Raw genomic sequence first — 22,131 nt, forward strand, 5'->3', positions numbered from 1 at the left:
TCTCTCTGCATTGATTTGATGACCTCTTATTTTTCTCCTCTATCAGTCTCTTGGATACGTTTTCAGTCATGAGATGGCAGATTTCTTAAAATCGCAGACCCCATATACCTTTGCAGGAAGCCTCTGACACTCAGGGATCAGTTTCTGATTGCCAAACAACACGCTCAGACAACATATTGTCTAAAGGGCTTAGAGGAGAGAAAGAGGAGACAACGCACAAAGTAGTTTTCAGGGAGGTAGCGGCATTGTGTTGCTGGGCAGGCAAGTATGACTTGCCCAGGAGGATGTTTCTGTGAAGTAAGACGGGTAAACTACCCAGCGTTTACTGCAGGATACTGCAAAACCACTGTCTCCACCTTCTCTGCAGGCCTTACTGTTTGCTGTCCTGCTCTGGCTGGACTACAACTGTAGCCTTAACATTTTTCTCTCTGATGGATACGGACAACATCAGGGGTGCTCGTGGCAGCTTACTATTCTCAGCCACAAGCCAGGGACTGCTGCTCTCCTCTCCATGCCGGATAAACAAGCCCGGACTCAAATACACATAGGGGAAAATAAAAGATTTTTTGAGCATGGATAGTAAAAGGATTTAGACTAAAATAATTGACTGTTCTTCAAGCATAAGCCGTGAGTGCTGGGGATTAGTGTTAAAGAGCATTCGTTTTTTTTCTCTTTTTGATAAGGCTCTTGTTGTCAGTGTGTTTCTTATTTAATTAATACCACAGACAGTAAATCATTGCCTTGTTTCCAAATTGTGGGAGCATTAGCCACTTTTAGGATGAAATCCGTTGTAGTGTGAAAGGAAATCCAAACAAATCTATGCTTCAATATGATTATTTTACCCTAGAGACTTAATTTATACAAAACAGATTATTGGAATACAGTAAAATTCCCATTAAAATATGAGAGTCATCAATTTTCTGTTGAGCGAAGCATAACTTAAATTATGAGGATCTAATTATAGAAATTATTATAAAGTTGGGGTTGAAAGGTGATTCATGTTCTCAGCTTGGTTTTCTTTTTCTGCTTCCTTTTCAGTATTTCTCATTAGATTCCCTCTATATTTTGCCAAAAATCTTTTTCTTATAAAGAGTAATTGAGTCACTCTATGACTGTGACTTTGTTTTCCCAGGAGCTGGTTGAATTTTGAAGATAATCAAATAAAGCATTTTAGAAATACAGAGCATGGCTCTGGTGAGTGCTGTAGCCTCACACTTGCCATTTCAGCACCCAGGATCCCCTCGGGGATTGCTCCATGATGGTTTAGCATGCAAGAGTGCCGTTCTGAAAACACCTCTTACCTACAGACTTCCCTGCCACAAAACCCTGCTGCCTCCAGCTTCCTTCATCCCCGGAGCTCTTTCTTGTCTGGAGACCGATCGGAGCGACACTGTGGTTTCTCAGTACAAATATTGCATTTTATCACATTTCTCCCCTCTTCCCATTGCTTAGCACCCAACCAAAGCAGGCAGCAGTCTCCTATTGCTATTCTGTTATCTTTCTCCCATAACCGTTTCCAAAAGCACATTTTAGATCTTGGGGCAACTGAACATAGGACTATCTCATACCTGCGTAACTGCTCTGGGCATGTCTATGCAAATCAGCAAATCAGAGTCTATGTCTAGATTCATAAACTAATGAGCAGGTTGAGAGCATGGCTGTGAGCAGTGCCCTGTGATTGCCCGTGCTGTTTCAGGGTTAGTGGGTCCCTGGCGTTGCTCCGGTGGGTGCCAGCTGGGACCACCCCCTGCCCATCAAGGGGGTATCTCAGCCACTGCAGAATTTTACTGTCCTGGTTAATGGCAAACTTTCAAAATTTGTTAGTAATTTGAGTTATTGTGTAGAAACGAAGTGTCCTGTAACTGGACTACTACCTCCATGTGTTTTCGCAGTGCGACTCTTAAGAGTTTGAAGAAGCTGCAACCAAATGGTTTGCTCCTACCCATGTTAAACAAGGGGGAATCACCTGGAATTTTTTAAGCAGAAATAAGAGTGAGATCACATCCCTTCTCCTCATAACCCCACAGACACCAAGTACCCATTTCCACAGGAAAGGTAGTAATTCATAGATTTATAGATACTTTATCTAGATCTATTTTATATACTTATATCTACTTTTATTTATATACTATATCTACTTCATAGATACTAGGTGAACTGCTTTATTGTCTATAGTGGGATTCTCTGCTTTAAGACACGGAGACAGGCCAGTGAGGTTTTACAAGACAGCACAAACTCAGTGTGACCACTGTACTCCGTTGTGAGAGCTGGGCTGAGGATTTGTGAATATGCTGCCTGTGATCTAGGTTTCTTTTAGGAGTAAGCAGAAAGCAAAACACTTGTCATTTACTACTTTTTTACTCTCTGGGCTCCATCATCTGTGTATCTGTAAATTCGGTTTTCATCTTTAATTTTGTACTTACTGTGGATTACTAGTTTAATTTATTTTCTCTACTCAATCTGATATTTGCCATCTACCTACTAATAAAAAAATCCTTGTGCACGTGGGGAGGGATTTGAATGGATTGTACTTTGTCGTTTAATGTTAAGCTGACACATTTAAAGAAAGTTGGTCAGGCATCATACTGGCGCAGGCAGAAAGGTAAAGCTTGTGGCTTCCTTCCTCAGAGCAGGGAATACAGGCAGATTTAATCCCACAATCACAGCACTTGCACTTTTTTTTTTTTTTTAACTAAATATATATAAGTGCTGGTCTTCTGCAGACTAACATTAGGCTAGACACGTCTCTACATAGCCAGTTGCCTAATTATATTTTTACACACCTAACCCCATCTGTCACTTTCTTTTCCAGCATGTAACACTGCAGTTCAAACCTGACTTTAATCAGTAGGAATAGCTGGTCTTTCACTCCCATTCCACTTTTGCAAGCATTAGAGACCAGATGTTAAAAGGAAAGGTGGTTCCTGAACTGTCCATCAGTTGGACAGAAAAGGACATTTAAGAAATCTTGCTGTTCTGCTCTTGAGTATTCAAGTCAACACCAAGCTGATCACTCCACTAACGGTTAAATTTGCAGCTGACTGAGAGGCAGATAGTCAGTCTATGCACATTTTTCCAAATCAGTCTAATCTGAAAGACAGCAGAAATATTAAACCTTTCGTGGTAGGATTTTTCTGGGGTTCTTGCTCATGAGACTAATACAATAAAAATCAAGCACATCTTATTCTTCTTTTAGTGACATTTAATTAAAATTTAAAAAAAAAAAGACGAAAACTACATAAAAATGGCATATCTCTCATTCTTAGAGTGTAACCTTACTAAAAAAAAAAGAAAGAAAGAAAGAAAAGAGAGATACATATAATTATCAATATTTTGGTAGTTCTTTAGTTCTTTAACTGCCTGGCAGCACAGAAACAGCTTGAGCTCTAAAAAAGAGGACATGAATTGAAAATCTGTGATTTTTGCAGATGGATCTGAATATTGTTGTCGCTGAAAACTGGTTTTTCTTGTATTATTTTACCATCAAGCCAACTCTGCAGCCTCCAAAAGCAATGAGCATAGCTGGTAAGATTCAGATAAACCTGCTGAATGAGCAAGCTACATTTAAACCAGACAAAAGGCTTTCCCAGGCTTGCAAGTCAAATATAATTCAACAGAATCAAAATTAAGTGGAGCAATTTGAATTGCAAGTGTAAGTCTGCTTTATACAAAAAATCAGATTTTTCACAGTATCAGCTGATAAAGCTAACATATATGAACAATTACTCTTAGCGCTTAGCAGTCTGAGCATTTAAATGTGCAGAATTTCTAACTGTGTCCATAAGGAGACACCAAGTGCACAAATAACTCATCTACATATGAACCGCAGCCAAGATAAATGACATAATGACAAAAAAATTGGCAGATGCTTTGTTTATAGAATTCTAACAAGTTAAGGGAAAAAGAATCATTCCATTTTTTAAATCCAAGAAGCAAATCTAGTGTAAAATATAATTATTGCATTTGCTTCTGGAAGTTGGACTTGTGATCGTCTTTTAAAATATTGATTTCTTTCTTTTAAATAATGTATTTTAACCCTTAGTTTGAATAGCTTTTTCTCTTCAAAAGTGTCAGTCTTCTTACATTCTGTTTTGAGTGAGTGAAATCTGACTACCCTCTCTGGTTTTGGGAAGCTGCATACAGGACTATTTAAAAATGTAAATTAATCTCTGTAAGGATAGATCTTTGCACTGTGTGAACTGGGTGGACAGTTAGAGCTCATTTCTCTCACCCCTCACTCTCTGACAGTGCCCAGGACTTGGCCTGTAGTTTCCTTATTTTATCCAATGTCTTCTTCAAAGATTGTTGGATTTTCTGCTTTCTGTTACTCCAGCCTCCATTCCACGCGTGAATCAAGGGTGACTAAGCAACAGGACGTGACTGAATGTAGTAGATGCATAATTTCATCACCAACAATTTCTCTACAGCTCCCAAGAATCTGTAATTGGGTCCTGGTGACCGATTATTGTATCAGCTCCCTCAAAAAGCCTCGTCCACTGGTGTTCCCACCAGTTCCTCAGATTTACCTCATAAAGACAGGTTCCAGTTTGGGAACCTCCCTATTCACCTCACCAATGCTAATAATTGATTGAGCTTTTTCTTTGAAATCAGCTTTTTTCACATGACCCCTATATTACCTCTTGGTCCCACCGAAACCTTAGCAGCCTGCTTGTTCCTTCGTCTGTACCTTCCCAGAAGCCTCAGGCTTAGCTAAAGACAATAACATTTCAACTGATTCTTTTAATTCCTTTTTAACTGTAATCCTCACTTTTATTATTCAGATACCGCTATGATCTTTTCCCTGCATTTTCACTCTTACAAGACGGTTGAAAGTGAGTGTTGACTGTGCTCATACAAGATGGCAGATGACAGTCATCTATTTACTTTCCCATAGTTAGAACATGTCCTGTGCACTATCCATGGCTACACGCAGGACTATTATGTCTTTTCCATTGGATTTTCAAAACTTGTTGTTCCAAGAAACTGTCATTGTTTCTAATCTCTTCTTCATGACCCATCGTGACTTTGACCAAATCTGCGTTGCATATTTTTGGAATGCCTGAGTTGTACAGGCATCTGCTAAAGAAAACTTCCAAAATCCCTCCAAAATATTTGATGTATGTTTACAAAAACTTTGCCATATATTACATGTAAAAATGTCATTTTTTCAAGCAACTGGGCCCATGCCTACTTGCAGTATTCAGTCCATGCTCTCTCTTATTTCTCTGTTAGCATTCTGTGCTACTCTGTGAGCACAAAATGTTCATCTCAGCTGTGTTTTTAAAGAAATTAGTGCTTTGCTTGAAAGCAATACATTCTGTTAATGTCTTCTGAGCTTTGCGCAGAGATCTTTGCAATCATTACTGAAATTTGTCTTTTAGATGAGCTAAAACCTTTTTATCTCCAGTGTGATGTTCATAATATTCCTGCCATTGTAACTAATTTTGTTAGAGCTGAACGTGTTGTTGAATATGGAGTGATTATTTTAAATCGAAATAAGAATTAATGACATTTAGAATATTTTTCTTTGACTAAAAAATACAATTTAGCATAATTTTAGACAAACATGACACTACATGCAAATTCACATTGTATGTATTTCATTCTCTGGTATTTATATTAGATATTGTCTGGGTATGATTCATCAGTCGTATTTACCTTTCAGGATGAAACTCAAGAGCTTAAACTGTGAGTCAAGAAAATGTAAACAAGCTGAAGTAGAATCCTGCCGCTTAAAACTACCTGTTATACGCTGTGTACATTATATATTTCTCATTTAAACTCTTCAAACATATTCTTCAATGGCTAGATAGTTTCTATTGAAGTCCAAAATTTGACCAAATAATTAGAAAATATACTCTTACAGCTGTAATGAAACACAGGTTTCTTATTTCCCATCCCATATTTCTTAGATTGAGCATGGTGCCATTCAGTGGTTCTATATGGGTTTGCTTTTCTTTTTCTTTTTGTAATAAGGATGTGATTTGCCGCAAGAGGCATCCTAAAAACGGTGTATTTCTAGAAGAGATAAGAAAGTATGGAAGACCGTTGTAGCAGGCATGGGTAAAAATTAGCCTAGCATGTATACCACTTACACTCCTAGGTGTGCAAGCTCGAAAAAAGGTCATAAAAAAATTCTTTACCTGCCGTGTTAGCAGTCCTTCCTGCTAACATGGGCAGAAGAAGAAAGTGCCTATTTTGCCAAGAGCAGACAAGATAGAAAGGCCTGGTTTGTTTCATAAAATAAGGAAAGGAAGGATATGGGTCTACCCTACAGATACTTACGTCAGTTACCTATCAGGGAAGGAGATCAATTAAAGGCGAAGAATGGAACTGATGTAAGACCAGCAGGCATAAAACAAAATCAGGAATAAATACAGTCTTGTTCGTAAAAGACTGCTAACTATGAGAGAAGTAGACTCCAGAGCACTTTTCAAAGAGCAGGCTCTTGCTTTTAACTTCAAATTTGGTAAATTTGTAGGAGGGATTATCTGATGTGGCACCTGCCACTTTTCTCAAAATATATCTTCCATTCCTGTAATCTTACATTTCTGTTTTCTAGTAGGTTATCAACTGGCTTAATACCAACATCATATTTTTATTTATAATGTATCGTCCTTCTTTAATATTTAGTGACTTTTTAGGAGAGAAACATTGCTGGGGGTATTTTAGATATCCCTGGAGCAACCTCCATTGTTCTGGTTCAAAATACCTACCTTCTTCTTGTGGAGCTGATTTGTAGAAGCATTTATTATTTTTCATCTTTGGTGGGAAGATTTCCTACTCTGATATGCTTTTAACTGGCTTATTCATGAAAGGAAACATCCTCTGCCATTTAATAAGGGTCAGCTGCTTGGAAGTCTTATCACACCGTTTCTTCTACTGCAGCCTCCAAATCAAAAAATCCTTTTAGCTTATTTAAAAATTCAAAATTCTTTGGTTTGACAAGCTATCCAGAGGTTGACTATAAGGATATAAGGTAAAAAAGGATATTCTAACAATGAACCCTATGCGTCCCTTAAGCCTGCTTGATGTTTCTGTCACAGTTTGTAGGTGGTGTTGCAAACTCATTTGATTGTATGTCATAAAAACCTGATGTTGTGTACATCTGTCTGCAGTATTATGACACATAATGGAAAAAATATTTCTTTATTGTATCACTTGAAATATTCTGTAATACGTAAGTACTGAACCAGCAAACAAACAAATCTAAAGGCAACTGTATGCATTTCAGTGCATACAGTGTGCTAACTACATCTGTCTTCTTTCAGTCCCAACACTTGCACAACAAGAAGAGAGCATTAGGATCCAAAATCATGTATAAGCAAAAAATAACCTAGACGAGCTAAAGACCATGGCAAGAAAAGAAAAGAAACAAAACCATCTGTACCTAAAGTATCTTTATATATAGAATATATTCAGAATAAATTGTTTCATCTTTTGGTCAACAAGCCTGCCCAATTTTTTACCGTTCGTCACCTGACTTTACAAGAAATATCTCTGACTCCTTGATAACGTGTTCCTGGCAGTAATGCTCTCCAGACTCCTCTAGATAAATACCTCAATGCAATGAGGATTGCCAGGTGTTACTAAATTAAATGCAAACAGCATCACTTCTCAATGTGAGGAGTAGCACGTAAGAAGGTATTGTCATATAAAGGGGAAATACAGAATAGAAGACATTCATCATTTGGTTGCAATACTTTGGGGGTATATTCTCCTCTTGGGACTGTATTAATATATAACTGTGTCTTTACTGAGGCAAGCTTTTGAATGCATAGAATCCATAAGTCCGGTTTTTTACATTTCTTTATTGTACCTGACATGTTTGATGGTATTCATCACTTTCACAATTCCACTGATACTCTTTATTGCGTGTCTCGATAAATTTGTCTGATCCACACACCATCTACAACTGCAGCAGTAAAAGGTGTCATTGGCTGAGGAAATGGGCCTTCTATAAATACTAGATATATTTCTCTTTTCTTCTCCTACATTGTCCAAAACCTTTTTTTATTATCTGTCACAACACACAGTTTATTAATGCCAAAATTACAATATCCTTTTTGACAGAGTAGTTAATACTGGCACTTTTCTAATGGAAAAATAAATGTAATTGATATTTCATTCTGTATATTGAACAAGGGGAGTACCTTTGAAATCTTGTTGCAATTGGAATGGCTTCATAGGAAAGGCAGAAATAAACTTCATGCAATAAACTCTGGCTATTTTAATTTTTGACTATTTTTGCCAAACATCTACTTAGAAAGTTTCAGATACAACTTTTTTTTTTTTTTTGTCCCCCACAAACTATTTGTATGTTTAATTGGCAGAGGAATAAACTCAGAGACTAGCAACAACTTTACCTAGGTACTTCAGAAAATTTTATTTTCAGTTTTTAAATTATTCTGAGTCCGGACACTGTGATTCTTTAGGGTGACTTTTACAGAACCAGGAGTATAGAAACGGAACTTGACAAAGATGAGACTGTACAATAGCCTCAGTGATTAAAGGATCATAAAACTAACCAGAAACTGTCTATATGTGTGTGTGTCAGAGTGTATTGCCCAGACTTCACAACCTTTTCCATATTATCTTATCTTTGCAGAAAAGTGTATTAAACTGTGTTGGTAGTTCCTCTCTCTCTCTGCTTATATATCCAAGATAATTTATTTTTCTCATAGGCAATTATCTGCACTACTATTTTTAATAGGATAATCAAATCTAGAGCCATGCATTAATGTGCATTTTATGCCCTCTGTATTACTGTTTCATACAACGACAAAAATAAATATTGGATAGTGTAAGCTCTTTAGTTTAGCCTGGACAAGACAAATTCTCAATTTTAAATCTGGAAAAAATCCTAAAACAGCAGCATTGAATAAGTTTGAACTACTTAAAGAACAGTATACTTGCCAGGACCCTATTATAAAGTCTAATGTATTAAGGAAGAGTTTTTCATTTTTGTAGCTGAATTTAATGAACAAAAAGGACCAGGCAATTCAGTCGACTAGGAATAGATTTTTATTTATAGAATTTCCTACAAAAATCCACATGTACTTTGTTGTATGTAACAGTAAAAAGCATTCACTGCATTCACCATAAATTACATAAAGTTTTATTTTTCATCATTTACCTTAGCTGTTATTTCTCATAGTCTGAACAGCCTTGCAGGCACTGTGCAGTGACAGTGTAAAAGTTAGTACTGAGTACTTTTCCCTTCTCCATTACCTCACTCAGTACTGCAGCAGTTCAAATATTTTTACTGAAATATGTCACATCTACTCTTGAGCAAGAAGAGACATTTTTGACATATTTGAACATTGCCTGCTCAAGTAATTTTTTTTTATGAGTATGGGAAAAAATGACTTTAATTAAGTAAAAGTTCCAATTTATTTTTGCATTCCTATCTCAGGAATTTGTATAAAGGTTTAAAATTGTCAATCTTTGTTATACTCAGTGCATACTAAGAAGAGGATGTGGGCTCTGTATCGCTGAATGCAGGCATATCTGTAAATGGCAGCTGAGGAAATATTTTTCCCTACAGTCTCTCTTTTTGCAAACTCTGATCCCAGGAGAGACGTTGAGCAGGAACAGCAGGGTCTATGTGGATGACTGAAAGAATGTATTTGAACACCCACAGCACTGACCAGCTAGACACTTGCAGTCAGTACAATTCATAGTGTCTCATCCTTTTCATATTCCCCATTTTGGTCTGGTGGTAGCAACATTGGGGAACTAAGAGCATTGAGAAGTCCTTGTTAATGTACTGCACAGGGACACAAAAAAGGTGAGAACTTCCATGTAGTGAGGGAGCCATTAATATTCCCTAACCCAAATATCAGCCTGTCTGCTTACCCAGAACACATAATTTTTATTTTTTTTTTTTGTTAATTAATTATCCTCATACCTAAAGGTACAGTCAATGCTCCATGCAGCAAGAAAGAATGTGTGTCTTGTTTTTAAAGAAGATGTGATCTGCTGAAGTGAAACAACAAAAAGATCCTCATTAACAGTTCTATGGATGTCATGAGGTGATGGACAGGAAAGAAATATTATGCATGGACAACAAAAGGAGACAAGGCTCATTTTCCTCCTCTTTGCAGCTTTGATCATGGGTAGGAGTATAGTCAATCTTAAAACCTTAAAAATATGCTTTATATCCTGTTTTATATATTTACTACGTCCATCATTGACAAGCTGCAGTTTTGTAAGGTACAAGGATGGAGTGACAAATGGGACTAGTGACAGCATCTGAACACCTCCTGCTTCCACACAACAGCTTTGGAGTTACTGAGGGACCCTATTGCTGAAACTGAATATTGTATAGTTAGTACAGGATGGCAAAACGCTTCCAGAGTGTAAGTTTCATCTCTGGGGACCAGCTGCCAACCAATTCCAGCACCTACTCATTGGTAAACCATCTCTGTCACCGGTTGCTTTTGTTCATGAAAAAGCAGCTGTAATGGGGTGTCACAGGGAGGCAGTCGCCAGCAGAGAAGAACGTAGTCAAGATTTAAATACAGCTCTGTGTTCCAAGAAGTGCTCTCCTGATGAATTCTTTGGGAGCCAGGTGAGCGCTTGCTGCTCAGTGAATTAGAGCTTTTAATGGATCAGCGTGTAAATAGTGGTAGCTGTACGTACCCCTGTCTAGAGGGACTGGTTGTTGGGTAGCAGTAAGTTGCATTGCAATAAAAATCAGTAGAGGTCAGGAGCTAAGGCTATGTCTCTAATAGTAAATTAATGAGGAACATGATTCTCTGTACTGTGAATTGCTGAAACAGTCCCTGGCATGTTTTTTTTGTGGATCAACTAGCACTCTCCCAGATAATACCTGGGCATGTGTGTAAGAGTAAGCAGAGGCAAGACACTATTTCCAACACTGAGTTTGCATCCAGTCAGTCAGATTTGGAGAGCAAGAATATTTAGTAACCATTCTGCACCAGCAGGCCTCAAAGCCAGATAATACTTATAAGCACTTTTAATTTCTTTTATAGATTTATTCTCAATGAAACAGATGGCTCTGTGATTGCCTTACCCTTCAGAATTTCTGACTAATTGAGAAAATATCTCAAGAGGAGGAGGGGAGACTTTAGAAGCTCTACCAGAACCAGAACTCTCTGAAAACAACTGGGGGTTCAAACAAAGCTTCATTCCGTATTTCCAAGCCGTAAGTGACAGTAAAAAGGAAAATGACCATAAAAGACCTCTTTTTCTGTCAGTAGTTGTTCTTTGGCACTTGATAGTTAGCCTTCAATAGTTTCATTTAACTGGTTCAGAAAATGCTAAATATAAAATTATATTTTTACAAATGTGAAGAGAACTGTATACTAGACCAAAAAGACTTTCAGATTAACTGTACCAGAGTTCTCTAACTTACTAAATGCTTCTTTAGGTTTTGAATTAAATACTGAGCTGTCAGAGCTTTACAGAGTTGTTTCAAAATGCAATCCATGCCTAGAATTTTGCAGATTTCTCACAGTCCAACATACGAACTAGTAATGCACTGCCTTGAAGTTAATATACTTTGGAAATGGGGAAGTAGGGAAAGAGGTTTTCTTGAGCAAAGACCACATTCATTGGACAATGAAGGTTTGGGGCGTCTGAAATTGTCCACAAAGTCAAGTCAAATGCACTAATGTAGTGTTTCAGATAATGAAAAACAATGAGATTCCGTGATTCTGTGAGAGGAAAATATTAACATTTATTAAAACTCCGAATGTTTTTTGGACTGCTTTTTTAATTTTCCCATACCTGAAGATCGAAGAAGCGTTAATCCATGTAGAGTCCTATGGTTGTGATTGCTCCGCTCTTATGGGGCAAGGACAACTTACATCGTGCCCTATTTTGATGAGCTTGGCCTACCATATGTGACATATGTGAAGCGGGTCGTTTTAGCAGAGGGCACCACACGCACTCAGCAGACTGACCTCCAGGGAGTTCTAAGGATATTAACCCAGCTTTCAGAAGAGCTCAAACTGTCAATCAAATATGCCTGAGTAGATACAGTCAACAAAAGTACTTCTCGTGATTTCCATTTCCTATTGCAAATTGCAACAAAATTTTCATGTCACATTCTGAGGATTGAATCACTCAACTCATATATTGAAAGACATATATATTAGATATAAAAATAAATCTGCAATACAGCATACCACTCTGAGCTATTATAGCTAGTCAGTATAAAGGAAATTGACTGATACTTTCAAGCACTCATTCAGCTTACAATTTAATAGGGCATTGTGCAATGTCTTTCTTCATTAGAAAAGAGGAGGGAAAACAAGTACAGCAAGCAAAAAATATGACTTTCATTTGCAACTGGGGCTCAAGTAATTATCTTTACAGCATGAATTTTAAAATTTTCTTGTTATTCAAAACTTTAGTCCACTTTTAATTAAGACCTGCATGTTGGTTGAAAAAATATAGCATATTTGCATAGAAATAACCACGGCAAGCTGAAATCTTAATTTTAAGGCATTTTAATCACTTTCCCTGGACTGGTAATTACTTCTAGTTGATACATTTGAAGTGATTCCTTACAGCAATTGAATATATTAGCACCAATTGAAGTTTTCCCTGGTACTGAGAGATCATATGCATATGATATCTCTGGGAGTGGGCAAATCATATTTTTTATCACGGCCTAATAATTAACAGAAATTCTTAGTCCATGTTGCTTGAGCCCCAATAAAATAAGCTTGTAATTACTTGTAGCTCTAGGTAAGGTAAATATTTGATGTTATAGTGGTGAATCAGTTTTAGTGATATACAAGTCACCTCACGATATATATGTCCTTAGCCTTAGCCTTTAATAGTACTACAGATATTAATAACACAGGCAAGGTCGATTCTACTGCATTTGCTGTTGTTGCTTCATGCTACAGGCAGATAACCTGGGAGACAGAGCCAGCAGAGCATCCAGCTAATGAACTCCCTTGAGACTGATGCTTTTCATAGGCTGAAAAACAGGAGATTGCTGTTAGCAAACTCAGTGCTGGAAAAACAGTTAAGAATATATTTTACTGTAAAATGTGTTTAAAAGGTGATAAAAATAATGCTCTTCAAGGCAAAGAATCTGTAACAGGTTCCACTTTAAACCTCTAATTCTTTTGCAAGTTGAATACGTGAAACAATAATTGGATTTATTAAGACTTCTTATGAGTGTTGCTTTATGTTTGTTTCCTTTTGACATGTCCTCAAAAACACAAAAGTGCCTATTCTAAATCACAGAAAAAATATTTTTAACTGGCGTGAAAGAACAAAAAACTGGTTCAGGAAATCCGGTGCTTCCTAATTCACACTGACATTTTGGGGTCATGTGGAATAACTGTCTTGCAATGTGTACCAGAGTTATTTAGAGGACTTGGGGTGTTTTTTTCTATTAAAAATATAGTTTAGTGAGCAAACTTCACTAATATATGGAACATCCAAAGAATAAATTAGCTGAGTGCATTCCACTCAGAAATATTAAATCAGCTGTTCTGGACTGCTCTGAACATTTCAGAGGATGCTTGGTGCAGGACTGATGGGATTTAGAGAATCAGAGGTACCCAAAGGACATATCTGAGTCTGTAAACTTTGCAAGGTTATATAAGTTTGCATCCCACTGCAATTCCTGCTCCTTAGTTTAATCTTGCGGTTAGCTGAGCATTTTGTAGGATTGCCTCTCAGATTGTTGTTTTAAAGCTTCACAAGAAGTTCATAGGACAGGCATGAAAGAATCAAACATGTAGGAAGGAACTCATATTGACTCAAGTGCTTAATATGGAAGAGGCAAGAGGAGGAAAGTATGCCAAAATGGAATATCTGACATGATCACAAACATCTTCGAATTTGCTATTATAGTTGTGAGGATAGGGCTCAAAGATATCAAACTAAAATGATGAATGAAAAAAAAGACATTGCTGCCATTTATGGTAAGCTGGGAAAAAAACTTTCAAAAAATCTTTACTGCAGAAGAAGTAGGAGAAGTTTGTGAACAGTCAGCTTTATCCCCAGAGTGTGAATGCCGGCCTGCCGAAAATTCCCCAGTGGCATTTGCATCCTGCTCATCTTACTTCGCTTACATAACAAAAGCATTTAACGCTCAAGAAATTAAAATTACTTTCTCCAAAAAACTGGGAAGGAATAACTGAAGAAGTATGTGTGGTTTCTGCCAGCCATAGGAAGCCGAAAACTTTGGTGGAGAAATGGAGATGAAGACAGTACAGAAGGCAGAGGTTAAGGACTAAAGAGGAGGAGATAGGCAGGAGTTCACATTTCAGGGTTCTAAAAAATCATTAATTTTGCACAGAGCTAACATAGTCCTGGACAGGATTATCACTGAGGACAGTTGCTAATGCCTGTGTGGCCAAAGGCATGAGAATAAGAAAACTGTTGAAGGTTGTTGGCAATATTTCGTTATCTACTTTCATAATTAAAATTATTGCGTTTAGGTTTCTTTTAGCACACATCAGGACTAAACTCAGTTTTGCCCTGATGCAAAAAAGTCTTTTTTTCTCCTTTTTTTTTCTTTGTTTTCCTTTTTTTTTTTGGTCACAGATCAAAGGAATCTGGAGAAAAAAAAAAAAACAAGAAGACCAATTTTGGGGGAAAGAACAAAGACAGAAAAGCTCTCTCTGCTATGAGTGGATAGCACACAAGCTGTGATGGTGGATAGAGAGACAATAGCAACCCTTTCTTGTAAATGGTTGGGCAAGGTGCAACCTGCTGAACTCCCTTATCTTGACTTATAACCGCCAGTGTGTTTAGGATGGACCAAACGGAGAAGGTCCATGGAAAACGTGGGGCCAGACCCTACACACTCCACAGTTCCCCAAAGCCAACCCTGGCAGAGAATTCACACTGGATCTTCTTACACTGTCTCATCTTTAGCTATAGATCAAGAGACTTTCGCTGATCTAGTCTCCTTACTGAAACAGTGCCAAGTCTCCTTCCTTACCCAAAACCCAAGACAATTGAACAAAAGACCATAAAATAAGATTTATGCATATTTTCTGATTTTCTAAGCATTTTTAGTACATGATAGCATAGTCTTATTGAGTCCCGGAGTGTCTGACATTGACTGTTACCTTTGGGGACTGATCCTGCATGCTGTACAGCAGGAACCACAAGTACTGGGCTTCAGCATCACTGCAACTTATAATAAATCCAGTTGAGAGTAGTTAGCGCAATATTACCTGTACTCCTGTTTCAAGGCATTTATGAAAGGTGTACAGAAAGGACAAGATTAAGTAACAAGTCTGTGTCTTTTTGTTTAAAGCATGTGGAGACCCAGTATGAGTTGGAGACATTTGGCCACAGACCTTTTCAACTAGTTTCACTTACTCAGAAGGGTAAGACTTGCCTGGGGTATGCAACATCTTCCAGCAACTACAGAACTCAATCCTAAATATTAGTCGGACCCCTGCATTCTTCCTTTCCTTTGTGTGGAATCAAGATATTTAAGAAATGCTATAGAAAGCTTACGTTTTAATTGAAAGGCTGGCTTTACATAGTTGCTTTGAATAAAAACAGGGAATTAAAGAAGCTAATTGTCGTGCAATACTTCATCATAAATAAAATAGTGTCAGGGCAGTTATGTTCTGCACTTTCCACAAAGCTATACATAATACTTTTTGTATGCTTTTTCATTATATATTAAACTATTTGAGGTAGAATAAAGAAAACATACATAAGGAGTAATAATGTTCTCACAAGTTAGAAGAAAATATGGAAAAGGGTTTTTTTGGTAATAAAAATGATCCCTCATTTCATTTTTTGATTGTTAGCAACTATAACTAATGCCATAAATCCACACAGCATTTTCACTTCAATTTGACATTGGTTCAAAATTGAAGTGACTGTAAATTATCTTTAATCTTGTGAAAGTCGTACATATAAAATAATAGTAATGAAAATAATAAAGTAAAAAATATCTCCATAAATCTTCATTACATGTAAATGAAATATGGAGTTGAAGTGTTAAATGCAGTTCTTAAACAGGCCTGTCTTAATTTTTAATTCTAGAGACTTACATGATATGGAAAAATGAGATAAAATGTGCATTTACTAGCAAGGAGCCTTCTTAATCATCATAGTAGTTACTATTGGCCAGACAAGTACTTATGAAGTATGGCATTGCTGTCGGCAAAACTATTTATCTGTATGACACTATATGTCACTTTTGAACTTCGACTTGACATCCATAAAATTACATTTTCATCAAACTGAAAGATCAAGCTTTCTGTGCTGACTCACTTGGGTCAACATTTTGCAAATGACTGGATTTACCACTTGAACCATAAACCCTTTGTGAATAATTTTGTGCATTGATGTTTGATAGCCTAGGGCACAGATCATAATTTCTGAGCTAAAGAAGAGGTGTCAAAGCAAAACGAATTTCTTTTCTGCATACCAGATTACTTATTCCAACGTGCTTTCTCATATGGTGGTTGTTAAATGTCTTACAAACTGTTAAATTACTTGAATTCCCAGACACTATAAACAAACTAATTCCCCTAAGACTTATTTTTAGTACCTTTACAGTAGTTCGAAAGGTCAGCTGCCCCAGTAGACTAAAAGCTTTTAATTGATAATAGGTTTTTTTTCCTAGTGGGAAGCCTTTAGCTGGATTTCTAGGTAGTGTTTACAAACTCAGCAGAGATATGAATTTAAGATGAGGTGCAAAACAGAAAAGCTGCTGTTTGTTTCAATTGACTGGAGTGATTAGTGGTGTTTCATCTGTCTCAGTACCTGCAGCTTAGAGATGGATGAGATGTAACACACAGCTGGATAGCTGATCTCAGAAGAGTGATAGCCCATCGTGCCCTACATGCCTTGGTTACATATCTGAAATGCTGGCTGGAAGTTTGCACAAAACTTTTATATTAAGAAGTTGTATCTAAGCAACCACAAGTTTTATCCTTTTTGGATGTCAAAAGTTTTTCAGTAGAACAAAGTTGCACTGAAAAATGTCAGTTATCCAGGCCCTCTGTAGTCTCACTCAAAACAAAATTGGTTACACAAGCTTTACCACAGCCCACGGGAAGATACCAGGTGACTGCCCAGGATTCCTTTAAAGTCTACACTGATTGGATGTTGGTAGAAGTTGCAGGATCCCTTGGGATCTAGTGTAGTCCAGAACATCTCCATGCCCACAGGCAAACATGCCTTGTTGTTTTCTCCAGATGCTCTGTGAAATTAATATTCTAAGACTACCTCCATTAATATCTTTAAGGAGAGCTTCAAGTACTCTTTCACCAGATCCTGCAGGCAGTGTTTTATCCAAGAAACAGCAATGACTTCCAATATGTCATTTAGCGCTCGCTACCAAAGAACAGGTGTGGATTCTATTCTAACCACTAGCCCACTTTACTGGAATGTCATTGTGTATGACATGGTTTCTACAAGAGCACACCAAGAAAATGTTAAGCTCCAGCTTTTGTTTTCAGACATGCACAATCATCCATGTTCATATAGTGCTGTGTTTTGTATTTGTAGGTAGAATGGTGTTGATAACACACCAATGTTTTGGCTGCTGCTGAGCAGTGCTCACACAGCATCAAGGCTATTTCACCAGCCTCCATCCCCAAAGGCCAGTAGACTGGGGGTGGGCGAGAGGCTGGTAGGGGACACAGCCAGGACAGCTGACCCAAACCAGCCAAAGCAATGTTCCATACAATATGATGTCACACTTAGCAACATGATGTTTGTCTTCTAAAGCAATGACTACACATACAGATGTCTTCCTTCCCAGGGAGTGGCTGGACAGCACCTGCTAATGGGAAATAGAGAAGAAATCTTTTTGTTTTCCTTTGCTTCCATGTACGGACTTTGCTTTTCTTTACTAAACTGCCTTTATCTCAACCCACAAGCTTTAATCTGTTTTTTTCCCTGTGTTCTGCTGCAGAGGGGAGTGAGAGAGCAGCTAGGTAGGCACCTAGCGACCAGCCGAGGTTAAACCACCACAATTACATGTAAAATCACTTCTTTACTGCATTCTTGAAGATCGCTGGCAATACATTAGAGAACATACTATGTCTTCAGCAGGCATTTTGGACAGTTAATGAAGGCATAAAACTACCATTTCCCTTGTGTTTTTTATATGTCAGTGCAATGAAAATGAATAATGAGCTGCCAGGTCCACCTGTGAAGAGACACTTTGGAATTCAATAAACTTAGTTCCCACCTTATATAGGTGAATGAAACAAAAATAGTTGTCCATAGAGGTAACGCTAGGGACAAGTTGACTGAAAAGAAACCAACAAACCTCTTGAAAGCGAGGGAATTTATTTGGTTTATAAGCCTGGGTTTGATAAGTAAGTAGGAAAACTGATGAAATAGATTATGTACACAAATTTGTCTTCTGTGGCTTAGTACTATGTCAGGACACATGATTTGGAGACACTGCTACTCAAGACGTGGGCTCTGGTTCCCTTTTCCCCTCTCGACATACATGTTGCTGGATATCAAATACTCTCAGAGGGCAGAACTCAACCTCTATAATCCAAGATTTCAATCAGTGATTGACTTGTCCTCTGGATGAATACAAGGCATGCTACAGCTGTTCTTTAAAAAGGGGCAAAGGATTCTTGCAGAATCCTTTTCGCACCTAGTCACAGCAAATACAGATGCCCTCCTCAGCCAAGGTGGTTTATAGACCTATCATTCTGCTTAGTTGTATAGGATGCTTTCTTCATCACTGATGTTCCTGTATCTCTGTCCTTAAAAGGTACCCACATTCCCTAACACACTCGTATTGTCAAAAGTGTAGCCATCAGATCGAGGAATGTCAGTCTTTTTGTCACTTGGGAGACTGTATTGGGAGTGTTCTGTGCAGTTTTGTGTACCTTTGGGTTTATATTAATCATAATTATATTGTAAATAATATTATCATTTTAACTAGTAAGCATTTTGAACTTTACTATTCCTCTGAATCTCTCTCTCAGTCTCTTTCTCAGATAATACAGGATCCCTCTGTGTTGTCATGCAGAGGTTTAGCACAAGCCATTGGCACACACTCTTACAGCCTCACATCTAATCATATTCAAAGTTGAGGATTGCAGTTCTCATACCAATGAAGCTTTCTGGGAGGGCTTCATTTCTAGTACTTGTTATGTCAGGAACAGCAGAGCCCATATCATGTGGTTGCTTAAATTTTTTTCCCCACTTACTAGGAAATTCAGTTTTAACACTCAATTTGTTGCCCGGTCAATTAAACATTTATAGATTCTTAGCAAACTCTATGCTTTAATCTACAGTTTGAACCCAGATCATCATTTATTCACTGTGGTTTCTGCACTGATTTTCGCTTCCCTCTTCCCCTCGTTTGCTGCAGCTTCTTAAAAGATTGATCTTCAAGCCAACTACCTTTGCATGAAAGATTGTTTCTCACGATGAAAGCACACAGACATTGTTGACTGCTGTGCCTGATTGGAACTAATCTGTTGTCTAGGTTATGACATATATCATCTGTACATGTTTTATATATGTAGTTTAGGTTATATGAGGATGATGGTTCCACCTGCTATTACCAACAGCAGTCATCATCATTAAAATAATAGAGTCTATTCAGTCTGTCAGCGGTAGTCTTTAAATTACTTTGTTTTGCAAATAAAGTACACTCAGTCTCTTAATACATCATTTAAGTGTTCTGTAAACTAACAGCGCCTTGATTTATTTATTTTTATTTATTTTAGCTACATCCTCAGAAACAGTTTTGTGTTTTCGTTAAAAAAAAAAATGTAATCACCAGTTGCTTTGGGAGCAAGTTATTCTGTAAGATGCCTTCACATTAGTTGTTCCTTTCTCTAGGTACCTGACAAGGAGTATGAAATCACCAAACCTAGTGTGAGTTTTATCTCCTATTGGATGTCATAAAATTGCATCTTTTTGCTCACTGGTTACATTAATAACAGTTACATACCATTGTAGGCTCCAATCATGGAAAATCCCGTCCTTTATTGGGTTATCAAAGATTTATTTTTACTTGTAGTGTTCAGCCTGGAGCTTGTGGATTCTTATATTTTCCCCAGTATTTCTAAATTAAAATCTCATCACAGTTGTGCTTTCTTCTCCTCCTCAGTAAATAAGACATGAAGGAATCCTATGTCATCAGTGGGATTTAAGAAACTACAGAAACCTTCACAGTGGTGAGCTGAGGTGTGACTGTGAAGTGCTTTATGGAGCCACACAGCACCACTGCTTGTACCTACTAATGAAAGTCATTATTGCATTATAAATTCATTCTCAAGCTCACTGTATCCTAACTTGCCTATCTAGGTGATCTCTAAATAGCCATATTTACTAACTGGTACTGTTACGCTACCCATAGCTACATATTTGAGACCTTGACTGAAAGCTGAGATTTTTTGTTAGATGAAAAATGTTAAAATATGCATGGGAGGCAAAATCATTTAGACTCAAGACACAAAAAATTTCAGTGGACATTTCCACAGCTTCATTACATGGCAAACAAACTGGGATTTTGTCTGTTTATTTTATTTTGGGTTTTTTTTTTGGTCTGCAAAGAATGTTCCTGTCTTCCCATCGCTGTGAATGATCAAATCCCCTGGTCTGAACCTGTTAGAAGTTGCCTTGCCAGTGTCACAGCCTCTGCTCAGGCTAGACGGACGCCGTGAGCAGCCTGCACCCAGCTAGGGGCGACAGGGCAGGGAGCAGGACGTGGGGACCCCCACCCCAGGGATGTGTACATGACTTGGGGGTTGCACTCGCACTGCTTGCGGATCACTGGGAGCACTGGGGCACACTCAGACCTGGAGCACCCACCTCTCCCCCAGGAGGGGTGGGCAAGGGGGGAACCCGCTCTCCCGGGAGGGGATGTGCGTGTAACCCACGCTGCTGGGAAGGGTAACTGTGACTGTTCATTGGGATTAGAACGTTCTGGGATGTATTGTAGAAAGGTATGTAGAAATTCATAGATGCACGTTAACCTTTTTAAGCATCTAGTATTGTGGTTTACCTCTTGCACTGCAGTTTATCTGTTTATCTGCAAATGTTGATCTTGCTTACATGGTTCACTGATTGCCGGTTAATTACATGTTTTTAATAAATCAATAAACCACTTCAATTCTGATTTGGTTTCAGCTGTGTGAACTGAGCAGTTTTTGCTTGAGGCAGCCATCTGGTGTTTGTGATTAGCAGGCGAGCTGCATTCTGCTCCTTACTTATGTTAAAGAAACAAGTGGTTCCCAGCGAGGGCAGCAGCCAGACTCCTCGATACAGCTTTCCGCTCAGTTCTCATTTAAACTATTCATTACAGTAAGAGTTTGTAAAACTGCTGACTTGTTAGTAATCACTCCGAATTCATTGTTGCACTTCTACACCAAGAGGAGAAATAAGTTAAGCACAAATGCAGGCTATGAAGCTGAATAAACATAATTTTGGGGTCATTACATGCTTTTATACAAAGGAAGACACTTTCAGGAAAGTAATGAGGTCGAATCAGGTCGTATCCTCATATCCTGTGTAATACATATGTGTGTACTTAACTTCAAGATAACAACTCTGTGTTAATTCAGACAGGGAGTTTTCTTTCCTTTACAGTGTATGTGGCTGTTGTGCAAAAAATAAGTTTTTTAATATATGTAATATATATACATATAGTCCTGGGCTGTATTACTGTCTGCTGAACATAATGAATGATGCTGTTTTCTGTCATATTGAAAGAAAGCAGTGGTTATAAGCATAGACCTTTGATAGGTCTTTGATATTTTCAATAGGGGGACTCCTCGGGTAGCCGTGCACACCTTTTCTCTTAGATCCTCTGTCCAGATCATCCTGACTTGAATAAAATGAAATGATGCTATAGCCAAGTGTCCCCTTTTTCGTTCTTTTGGGTGGTCTCCCTCCTGAATGACAGTTGTAAATAAATTAAGATATTAACCAAGATTCGCCTGTCATTTTCAGTATTCCCAAGCAGCATGAAATCTTTCCATTTGTTCATAATTTTTAGAAGAGTGCTTGCTGAGAAAGGCCAGGTCAGGACAAGGTCCCAAACGTGCAGCTCTGCTGTTCTAGTTGCAAGTCCCTGCTGGGTGCCCAGGCAGTGCCGGCAACGAAGCTGCCGGGCTGACAGCAGAGAGGGACCATAAGAGAAAGCAAAGAGGAGTAGAGAGACAGAAGGGATCG

This window comes from Rissa tridactyla, chromosome 1 (assembly GCF_028500815.1).
Source record: "Rissa tridactyla isolate bRisTri1 chromosome 1, bRisTri1.patW.cur.20221130, whole genome shotgun sequence".
In the NCBI taxonomy this organism is placed as follows: domain Eukaryota; kingdom Metazoa; phylum Chordata; class Aves; order Charadriiformes; family Laridae; genus Rissa; species Rissa tridactyla.